We start from the raw sequence: 12408 nt of genomic DNA on the forward strand, positions 1-12408 counted from the left end.
AAATGTGTAATAGACATTGCAAACCTGGCATGTCTAAAACTAAAATTCAGGTCCCTGTCACACAAGACTTCCTTCACCTCTAGGGTTTTCTTTTTCTTTTGATGACAACTCCATCCTTCCATTGATCACAAAGCTTTTTTGACTCCTCTTCTCTTCCCATATAGCAAATCCAATTCTTCAAAAAGTACTCGTGGCATAAACTATAGCAACAATCATCACAACAAAAAGTTCAAATCTGACCTTTCTCGTTACCTTCATCTGAGCCCTCATATCTCACCTGGGTTACCATAGTGACCTCCTACCTGCTCTCCCTGCTTTGGGAATTAATTCCTTTCAAGCTGCTCTTAATAGAGCAGCCAGAATAATTCTATTACAATGTAAAGTAGATATTGCCACATCTCTGATCAAAACCTTGCAAGGGCTCCACCTTCTACTGCATCAAAGCCAAAGAGCTCACAAGACATGGCCTAACCTGGTCCCCCTTACCAACTTGAGCTCATTTTCTAGTTCTCACCCCCTCTTTCCTTCCATTCCAGCCACATTAATCCCCTTGCTATTTCCGGAAACTCAGGCGCACTCTTCCTTAGCACCTAGCACTGTCTGTTCACTCTGCCTACAACTCTGTGACCCCAGATATCTCTACAGTCATCTCCATCCCCCCTTTTTAAGTTTTTACTAAGTCACCTTGTCAATGAGGCCCACCTTGATGCCTCTTACTTAATTCTATAGCGTGACTGTCCCTCGACCCTAACTCCACACATTCTTTACCATGCTCTGCCTTTCCCGTTTTCCCTAACAATTATCTACATACTAGATTTTTTACTTATGTATTATGTTTATTATTTGCTTACCAATCCCCCTCCTCCATTTAAGTTCCATGAGGGCAAAGTTCTTTCGTCCTTTGTCTGGTTGTGTTTCATGGTACATTCCAAGTGCATATAACAGTGCCATGAACATAGTAAATACACAAGTATTATTTGAATGTCTGAATGGATATTAAACATGTTCACTTGGTATGTATATGAGGTTCCATTTGAAAAGGAAAAATACAAAAAGTGTATTTTTACTTTAACAGAAAGTGGAACAGATATTTTTTCAGGGACACAAGCTTTTGTGGCAACTTCATAATCCCCCAATGGGGTGGGCTGAGAATGTTGTCCTGTACTGCAGAGCAGAGTATGGGAAAATGAGCTAGTTAGAATATATCTAGAAGGGTACAGATTTAACTGGAGCAGTGCTTTTACTAGGGAGAAGGAATCTGGACATCCGTTGAGGAGTCTAAACAGAGGCATTTTCACCATTTTTTTCCAGGTGAGCAGAAGTTGTAGCAGAGAATGTGTGGCCCCATTTGAAAGAGATACAGCGGAAGCTAGTGAGAGTGTGGGCTCTAAGCCAATCATGGACAGGAACATTTTTTCAATAGACCTTTTTTGGGGAGGGGCATGAAATGAGAATTTCAGAGAACTTAACAAGAGTGGTGGAAGGGTGGCACATGCTGATGTTAGCTTAAATATTCACATAGAAGGAACATTTGCCTCATATGGGAGGAGCCTCAGCCCCTATTTCCTGGGCACACACAGACCACATCTTGTGTGGCTTGGAATCTTTGTGTTTCTGAAGGTATCCTCCCTTACTGGACAGACAATGAGACTCATAAGCTTTTAAGATCATGTACACCCTACTATCTGTGCCAATATGAGTTTTTTGTTTTTGTTTTTACTATTTGCTAAATTTATTTTTTTAAATGCCATTTGGAATTTATCAAGATATCTTTTTCTTCATAACATTGTTGGATTGTAATAATTTTCAATAAGGAGGACTAATGAACATAAACAGTACAAGAAACAGGTATCATTGATTTTGGAGAGCTTACATGATTTTGCTACTTTTGCTAATTTAACATCAAACTTAAGTGTGTTCCTTTAATATGTACTTCCACATGAATATAAAATGGTTACCAAAAGTGGGGTGTCAAGATTTTGAGAAAGTTGACCAAAAAACTAATAATGCATATGAAGATCATTAAATATAAACTACAAAATTTATGTATTTTTTTCTTGCCTGAATGAGTCTATCAAGGTGAACTTATTTAAAGAAAGCACATGTAAAAATTACTGAAAAAATAAACTAGAAATCCTGTCAAATAAATTCCACTTTTTTTTTTTTTTTTTTTTTTTTGAGATGGTGTCTCACTCTGTCACCTGGGCTAGAATGCCGTGGTGTCAGCCTAGCTCACTGCAACCTCAAACTCCTGGGCTCAAGTGATTCTCCTACCTCAGTCTCCCAAGTAGCTAGAATTACAGGCGCATGCCAGCACGCCCAGCTAATTTTTCTATTTTTAGTAGAGACAGGGTCTCACTCTTGCTCAGGTTGGTCTCAAACTCCTGACCTCAAGCGATCCTCCCGCCTCGGCCTCTCAGAGTGCTAGGAGTATAGGCGTGAGCCACGTTGGCCGGCCCAAATAAATTGTATTTTTATTGCTTTAATATACATGTGGTAATTTCAATAAATTACAAGAAAAATTGTTAAATGGAGATTTGAGTGGCATTAACTTTCAAGGGCAAAGTGTTCCTACATTTATTATACTAACTGTTCACATGTGTACACTTCAAAATAATTTAAAGGCATTTATCCTCTCTATATACTAATTTCAAGTTCACTAGTATTATAAAATCATTCCTTCACAAAAATTGAAAAAAATAAAGGCTAAATTCCACTCACAATATCACAAATGCTGAATGTGAGTACCAAATTAATGATGTTTGCTACTCATTTCATAAAAGAGTAAAACATCGTTTTCAAAGGATAAATATTGCTTTACACAAAGTGTTATTGAACTACATTAGAGACATTGAACAATTATGCAAAAGAAGTCCAGATTTAAATTTCCTTAAAAAGATTGGGGAAGGACTCAAGAAACTATAATAGCCAATGTTTACTGTTTAGATGAAAGTCCATGGGAAGAAAGTTGATCTTCAAAATAAGGTTTAATCCTCCTCTGCTGCTCTTTTCTTCCCACAGAACACATAATTGTTCCACCAATATAATTGTTCCAAATGTACACATTTAATTTAGAATTTGATAGATAGATATATTCTAAAAATATCACCCAAAAGAGAGATGTAAAGATCAAACAGGGCAGTAATTCAAATGGTACAAACAATTCTAGCTAACAATGAACATTATACTGGCCAGAAAGTCCAATGGCTATACATAGACTAGTGTCTCTAATTTTGTAAATTCTTAGTTACAAAAGCTAAAACATTCTTATTCAGGTTAAGTAACTCACACAAGTCACAATGCTTGTTAGTTTTGGAGCCAGACTCCTATCCTGACACTTTGTTTTCAAGTTCTTAACTGCTTTTATATCATTCTTTATTAACTAATCTAGTATAAAGTAATATGCCAACATTTAAGGGAGTATGGTATTTAGCTTTACAAATAGAAGAAGGGAACAACTATTTTGAACTCCTTCAATGTGCCTGACACAAATTAAGCACTTAGGAAGTTATCTCATTATTTATCTTCATATTTATATTTGGTAAAGCCCTTATAAGACTATAATTTCTGAGATTTGTTTGGAGTCAGGCAACCGAAGGATGAAAAATAAATAAGAATAATTAAAGATTTGGGAAGAAATCCTTCTATTAATAGAAGAAAACATGAAGTCTTTTTTATTTAGAGAAGATAATGTTAAGGAGAAACTTACCAATCAGAGTGTCTAGGTATCTAAAAAGACATTTTATAAATGTATGTGAACAGAGTTTTGTTGTTTCCTCCAGCCAATATAAATAGAAACAAAGTTAAATTATATAAAGGGGCATAGTATTCATGAAGAGAATCTAGCTAAGAAGAATTAGCAGGGTGCTAATATAATGTTGAGCAACCACTGTATGTATATCAGGACTAGAGGCAGAGATAGAGATAAAGATGGAGATACACAAGTTATTTTAGGAAAGAAGTTATATCTATTCTCATTCCATTCTGCTTCAGTGTTTTCCTTAGGGAAAAAATATAAATATATAAATATTTATGTATATAAATTTAATCCTGCTTTCCAATCTGTGAGTAATGTGGAATTGATTCTATTTTTAGAGAGGAATCTGAAATGCAGAGAGTTTAAGAAGTCTTCCCAATTTCACATAGTAATTAAGTGGAAGTCAAGAGAAACAGTTTATAGAGGAAAAAATAAAGCATTAAACTTAGAGTTAGAAGATCTGAGTTTTAATGTGGACTTGGCCATTTTCTACCATTTGACAGTGAGAAAATTATGTCCTAATACTTTATTTGTAAAATAAAAATAAGAACACAAAAGAACAAAAATTGTTGGGAAGATTAAATGTGCAGAGCGTCACCAGAAATACTACGAATAGGAATATAAATACTATTTAAAGAATTTATGAAAGAACGGACTTCCTTCTTGGTATATGGTTGAAGGTTAAATTAAAGAAATCTATATGCTCATTTTTTAATCAGTAAGACTTTGATCTAAACTTTTAAAAACTGCTTCTGCCTAAATGTTTTTATTTGAATACCTCTCATTTTCAAACTCCTGCACAGTATAAGTTATTCCTGCTGTGAAACATGTGCCTAGTACAGTTCATACTTCGCATTAATTTTGAGATTTTAGTTATCCAATAAGAAAAGAAGTAATAGCTATAACATCATATTTCAAGTTATTATCTGCCCAATATTGTCAGAGAGAGATGGCCATTGTGATATCTAGAAATAGAATAAATGTGAACAATGAAAACTACTTATAATTTCAGAGAAGAACAGGATGGATTATAGGGCAAACAGGCTTAATATTTCTTGTACCTCTCTATATGTCACCTATTTATCATATCAGAATTGTAATTATTCTTGCAACTCTCATTATTGAAAACTTCTAGAAATTTGCAAGCCACATATAGACCCAATAACTAGATTAATCTGATCACCAATCAATGAAAAAAATGCTTATGTCATAAATAGCACTAGAATCCGCTGATTGTAAATAAAGTAGAAAGGAGACATGACTGAGCAATTTCCACCATGCAAGATAATTAAAGTCAGAGATGCTGTTTCCTGCTTCTCTGGTATAAACAACGAAGCCACTCCACTGGCCTCTACGCAACCTGGATGTCCCAAGGACACGTCCCTCTTCTGTCATTCCACATTCCCTAAAGAGAATTCTGGGACGTAAAGAAATGAGAATTGGTATAACTTCTTTCCTGAAACGACTTGGCCTTCCTCTGCATCTGTATATGTGACATCTTATTATAAGACGAGCTAACATCTATTATTAATTGATGCACTAATTAAAGCCATACTTGCAGTTTCCATTAGCTTATTCCCTAAATTCTCTAGAGTTGGCTGTCTGGTTTTAATCAAAACCAAATGAGAGTCCAAGTTCCCAGCCTGGAGCAGCTCGGAGGAAGTCATCCTGTGGAGGCACAAGAAAGCAGGAAAGATAAACAGATGATAGTTCACAAAATTTGTTTCGGACGAAGGATGCAGATACTGTGAGTGGCTTTAGAGATGTGATTCAGGGATCCTGTCATGCTAGATGGAAGTAGTTGCAAGTGTTTAATGTCAGCAAGACTCTAATATGATCAAGATGGAGTCTGTCTCCTGCTTTTCCAGCACTGGATTTGTGTAACTCTGGAGGATCCTGACTGGAGGTAATGCTGCATATGCCATAACACAAACTCCTTTAATTCTGTGAAGGATTCTTGCCATGGGAGAGATTTTGAAGAAAATGTTCTATTTACTAGATTCTTGGGATTTTGCTTACAGATTTTCTCAGGTATAAAATGTAAGACTGCAGCATTTTACATATTAAGTGATGTTAAAAAAAAAAGGTTTGAAAATTTAGAAGAATTATGATATTAAAAACCTAAATTCCTCTTGTTCTTTTGAAGGATCTTTTGAAATGAGAACTAGTAAAGGTATTTTGATTAAGCTGTGTATATACAGCTAATATAGTGGAAAGACTGTGGGTGAATGGGGAGAGAACTATGTTTTCTTTCTTCTTCTTCTTTTTTTTTTTTTTTTTTCCATAAGCAGTGTGGGATAGAAAAAGCTCTAGGACTTTATGACTCTCCAGCTAATCACCTCAAGAGCTTTGACAAAACTCACTTGAGTTCTGTGTAAAATCAGAACTCCTAAAACGCCCAGGCGCTGGGCTCTCTCCCCCTCCCTTCTGCTTGGTGCAGGCTTTCTCACATGCACACTCCTCAGAGGCAGGAAATACTTTCCAGGCAATCTGGGTCTGGTTGTGGAGGCCCCTTTCGCAAAACATCAGTCTGAATTTAGTAGACAGAAGTCACTAGGAATGCCTTGACAGGATCCTGCTTTAGCTAAGGTTCCCTCCAGCTGCAGAGGGTGTTTTTCTTAGAATCACACACTGCGTAAAACTGCTCAGAATAGAGCCATGATCTCAACCACGAAATGTGAACTTAGATTTTGGAGAAACTAAGAGGGACGGACTTCTTTCCTAGCCTGAGTGTCGAACAGTGTCATGCCTTGGCGTTTCAGCTCCTCGTTGTCTAGGTAAGACGTTATGGACTCTCTTTCTCCTTTGAGGTGCTCTTTGAACAGGCAGAAAGATTAAGATAAATGTTAGCATCTTGCACGAAGTTGGTGACTTCCTAGGTTTTAGAGCCATAAAATCAAGAGTGGAAAATGTTTAGTAAGTAGAAAACTGTGAGTCAAATCGTTTCAGCAAAATGTCATTTCTAAAATAGGATCCATATAGATTTTGCTCTTTTCCTCCACAGAGATTTTATTTTGATCCATTTCTATTTTTAACTTATTTATTAATTGTTCTGTAAGACATTTTTTCCTATTGCATGGCATGATATGAAACAAATACATTTTCTCACACACAAGTGTGAAGTATAAATGAATCCTTACTCCGCTTCTGTTGCCAACAGGGAGAGTAGAAAGCACTGAAGTGACTTTTTCTTAATAATCAGCTTCCAAAGAATATTTTGTGTCTCACTTAAAACTATGAAGATTGGATTCTTCATTATTTCCCCAAACCAGTTTCAACCACATGTTAAGCTGCTCCTGTACAGCTTAAAATGTGCATTAAAAAAAAAAAGTAAACACATGAAATTTCAGATATCATTTCCATCCTAACTAGTAGTTAATCTGAGTTTCAGAAAATTAAATACCAGAATTGGATTTAATAAATATTAATTTTCCAGGAGTCACTGCTCAGGTCATATTTTGTGTGAATGTTTTGAACAATTGAAGTAATTCTCAATGACACTGGCACTCCTTATTGCTACTTTAAAGCAGCCAGAAATCACTGCAATCATACGGAAACTGATTACATGTCCTTACTTCATATAATCATATATTTACATTTCCACTGGACTATAATCTCTTTAAGGTGATCTTAAATATTTAAATGTACAATATATTAGGAAAGAAATTTGGTAATGAATGAAATAGTATTGATTTCTGCATAACATATTGTTATATTTATGCATATTTAGAATGAAATCATTTTATAGAAATAATATGAAATGGTACATAAAGGAAACAAATATTCATGTATATTTCCAAGTATACTAGATGAACACAAAATAAACTAAATGAAAGAGGGAGAGCTATATTGACAGTTAGATAATAAGAAATTCAAGTGTTTTAGTTATAAGCTTTTATATAGGACAAGGTGACGATTAGCTAATTTATTCTTAAATTCCATGCTAGAATAATTTATACTGATAAATTTTAACTATTCATTACCTATTCATTTTGACTTTTAAAATATGAAGAATCTATTTCATTTTAAATATGTCAAAAATAAAATATTTACTTATGTAAATTATGATTTAATAAAATCCCTGCATAGACTTTCAGGGAAGGAAAGAACATGAAAGATCACCTCTTCTGACACTGTCTTGAGGTTTTGAACAAGGAAGCTGAGGAATGGCATTCAAAAGTGACCTGTCCAAGGTCACACTGCTAGCTAGTAAAAGAGAACAGCAGAACCACAGTGTCCTGATTCGTAATTAAGATATCTTTACACAACATCATCTTTCTTTCAAATAATAATTATGCATAATTAAGTATGAACATGTCCAGTAGAAGGTTACTTTGCAGACAGAAAATTGGAGTTTCTCTTTAAAAAAAGTGGCGGGGGGGGGGGCGCAAAACCTGCAACTACTGTTACTTATATGGGAAAAAAATCATGATAAAAAAAAATCAAATTTAGTAATAATGCAATTTTCTCAAATGCAAAAGTTTTCTTAAAAAGATTTAATATGCCTTCAACTAACACTTTAAAAGAATAACTTTTTGCAATTATTACATTGTATGTTTATGCCAAGAAAATCAATACATATGCTAATAATTATATTAATTTTAAAATGGTTTCTTAAAAATTAGGGCTAGAAAAGAGCTAGTCTAATTTATATGCTTGTACTCAAATGGTATCATAATAAAACTATCCCAACCAATGACTTTTAGAGGTGATTTTACATACCTCCCCTACTGGGGTCAGTTTAAGAGTCTTATGTATCTAGACATTCTTCCTTCTATCCAACCTAAATCTCTATTGCTGCAGCCTATATCCAGTTCTGTGTGGGATTTTTTTCCCCAGTGGAAATATAAAAAGCCTAAATGGACATATGAAAACTTAAGTCTACATTTCTAGACCAAATAAGCCCAGCTCATTTTATCTTCCCTTCTACAGCTTATTTTCAATCCTTTAATTGATTTGTATATCTACTCTGAGCCTTCTACAAAGTCCTTTAGTAGTAGAATGCAGAATTTTTTATAGTGTATAAATAAATGTCTGATCAGTGCAGTATAAAATGGGAGAGTTGACTTTTTTCTGTATCATACTTCATATATGACAATATACACTGCTGTGTACACTGAAGCACTGTACTTTCTAAGGCTAGTGCTTTTCTCATAAGACTAATATATTCCATTTCTAATAGATGCCATTTCTTTAGAGATAATGTGTCATGATGCTTTTTTTTCCCATCTCATGAGTTAGATTGAGTTTCCTGATGTTATTACCAAGTAAAAGATACACTATGTAACCTTCTTTCCAATGTCACCACGCTCTCCATTATTGAAGGGAGGAATAAATTCAGTAAAACAATAGCCTATATGGCTGACTGCATGATTACTAGACAGCATAGGAAAAGAGAACACATTTCATTTTTTTCTTAAGAACGTTATAATAAAAAAGGAGAAATTTTTCTGGTCCTATGCAAACCTACCCATTCTGTATATCTCACTACAAATACTTAAGGGATGGTTTAATCTTATTCATAGAGGATTAGGAGTTATAAGCTTAAAATAGGTCTAGGATTGGTCATTTAAGATTTTTTGTTTTTATTTTATTTGTTTCTTCTTATAAAATGAATAAACTGGTATCAGTACTATCATACAATGAGAATTACTCTGTAAAATCCATTACAGTACAGCAAAGTTCCAAATGAGATATGACCTAGATCTGGATCAAAGATTTTTATTATTGAAATAGAGAAATGTCAAGAATTGTACAAGAGAATTGGATGAGGATGAGGGAACAGTGAAAACCTCCAGATTTAAGGGAAGTGGCATGAATATTGGGCCTGTTTCACCCACATGACTGATAGGCCCCTTATGTAAACAGCACAGACCAAACAGACTTACAGAGAAGCATAACTCTTAATTGACTCTGGTATGATATAGAAATGTAATGTTCTCTTTTGGCCTTAAACTGCTAGTCAGTTCATAAAGTTCTGAGAAATAAATGGACTTAATTTTTAGGGAAGTTAACAGAATAAATGTGAAATGTAAACCGTAAAACTTAGTTTTAAAAAAGATTGTTCATTTTGATTCAATGGATTATAGAGTAAATAAGTGAATTTGAAAAGATTACACAAGGACTCAGATGCAAAAAAGATGAAAGGTGATGTTAATCATATGCTTATGATCATGCTCATTAATTGAGGTAGCTGGGTAGAAAAGACAATTGTAGCTGATTATATGTGTGAAAACTTGTTTTTATATTAGTATGAAATAACAATGTGTTTTAGCAATGCAATTTAAATAATTCCAAGAGAAATCCTATTAATGGAAATGAGATAGAAAGGAAGTAGAAAGATCAAAGAACATGTTTAGAAATCCAATTAGTGTTTCTTTTTATTCTTGGCAATTTGTAGAATACCTAGCATGTCAGAAATTTTCAGTGTTTGTCAATAAATGTTTGTGGAATGAATGGGAGGAAGAGAGGGAAAAAAAAGAAAAAGAAAACTAGAGTTGAAGAGTGGCAACACGTGGGATTTGGACTTTTTTTTTTCTATTTTCCAGACATCCTGTAATAATAGAATAATAATTTTTAAGGGAAAAGAAAATGAAAGGTTGGCAAGAGTCATGAGAGCCTTAGGCCAGAGGTTAACAACACTCTCATTAGATGACATTTCAAGTTAATTAAGAACCAGAAGGAAGCATCCGCATCCAGAAATAGTTTGAAATTAAAAGTTACATGAGGCCAATGAGAACAGAGCACCAGTGAATTTTCCACAATTTAAACGGGGTGGTGTACTGAAAAGTCATGGGCAGAGTCAGAAAACTGGCTCTGGTTTCATCTTTGCCACTTGATGCTCTGTGATTCAAAGCTTGCCCCATAACTATTCCAAGTCTCTGCTTTTTATTAATAAAGTGTGAGATAACCAGGTCATTTTGAGCATCACATGAGATTTTGTATGTGCAAACTGTTTTACATACAGTATAATAAACAAGTCTTTGTTTACAAAGCATAAGTTAATTAATGAAGAAAGAATAAAAATTCATGTGTTTCACATCTGGACCTAATCATTCACGTATATTGAAATAGCATGGACATACAAGGGATAGTTTTAGCTCATACTCAGCTGTGGGTTCTGCAGCTAAGATCAGTCTAAAGGTAAAGGAGTTGTTATCATCATCATCATTATCATCATCGTCGTCATCATCATCATCATCATCATGTTACTTAAAATCTGGTGATTGCTTGCCATGTGCCATGGACCAAGCACTCTACAATACTATTGCCTCATTACTTTTATGTTAACTCATTCTTATTTTGCCCACAACAATTTTTTCATTATTGCCATTACAGAAGTGAGAAAACTGAGGCACACAGAATTTAGGTAACTCAAACCACCACAAAAAAAAAAAAAATGGTTCCTTAACAGATATCTTGTCTTCACAAAAAAAGGAGATACTCCTCCCTGCCTACCAATATGTGGTTGACATTGAGCTAGTTAGTCCTGCCAAAGTTCTTTCAGGTAAAATTAGGGCAATGAAAGTACCTATCTCATAGAGTATTTGTTAGTATTATTACTAAAGGAGATAGTGTAGGTAACACACCAAATACAGTTCCTGCCCCATAATAAATGCTTAATAAGTGGAAGCTTTTTTTTTACTATTACTATTATCATTATCATCAAAAGTTTCTAATGTACCTATTATTACTTAGGTATAAAGAAAAGCACCTGGTGATAAAAACAAGCTCAAATATATATAGGTAGATGACAACGTAAGATGAGATTATTACGTACAGGAGACAAAAGTTAATAAATTCTCAAGGATTTCTTGTTTCTGATTTCAGTGAAAGTTGTGCTTGTGGAATGACTAAAACTACAGTTCCCTGTTGTCACTTTGCTATCTAAGCACCTGTGCTGATGTAGCCATATCTTTTATTTATACTTAGTGATTACTGCGTCTACTGTTAGAGTGTTCTTAGAAATGATAGCAAAGCTAAAAATAAAGACACCACTTAAAGCAGAGTCACATCTCACCATGGTGATGATAAAGTATTATAATCCATGTCCTTTGTTGAAGAGAAATATGTTTTTATAATAAGGCAAAACCACATTTCAATCATACTGCTTTGTCATACAAAAAAAAAGGGCAGCCAAACTTTTAATATCATCTTGTTGCATGAAAAATTTCAACTGAAACAAGTTCAGAGGAAAGGCAATACCTTCCTTTGATTATAAAGGATTCTACAGAAAAGAGATAGCATGATGGGAAAAAATTAATTATTCATTAATGAATTTATCTGCAGAATTCATCTAAGGTACAAACGTAATTGTAAATGCCCAAAGTGCTCTGGAACACTACTACTGAGAAGATTGCATACCTTTTAAAAAATAAAACAAGGAAATACAAAGATAATACAAATATTTGGAAATTGCTGCAACCATGAGGCAATATTGTCCCTTCTGACTGTGTTAATGTTGGGATCTCCTAGAAACCAAATATCCCCAGAAAGGTCTTAGTGATATCAGGAAAATATCATGAAATGTTCCAAGCTTTCCTCAAATTACATGTGGGTTGCTTAAGAAAACGCTAAGAGAATCTGCAATTCTGGCTGACTTGAGCCATAATGTGGGTGGTAAGTCAAACACTGCCAGTATCTGGGATCCT

At 34.3% G+C, this 12408-nt stretch overlaps 1 protein-coding gene across 1 annotated transcript in view; it reads left to right on the forward strand.

Moving 5' to 3' along the window:
* Nucleotides 1-6284: 6284 nt before the first annotated feature.
* DLC1 (DLC1 Rho GTPase activating protein) overlaps nucleotides 6285-12408 on the forward strand; it is a 337791-nt gene continuing 331667 nt past the window's right edge. Inside the window, exon 1 of the mRNA XM_069484940.1 lies at nucleotides 6285-6534. The gene's annotated coding sequence lies outside the window, so the exon portion shown is untranslated. The remainder of the gene's footprint in view (nucleotides 6535-12408) is intronic.

Source organism: Eulemur rufifrons, chromosome 12 (genome assembly GCF_041146395.1).
Source record: "Eulemur rufifrons isolate Redbay chromosome 12, OSU_ERuf_1, whole genome shotgun sequence".
Classification (NCBI taxonomy): Eukaryota; Metazoa; Chordata; class Mammalia; order Primates; family Lemuridae; genus Eulemur; species Eulemur rufifrons.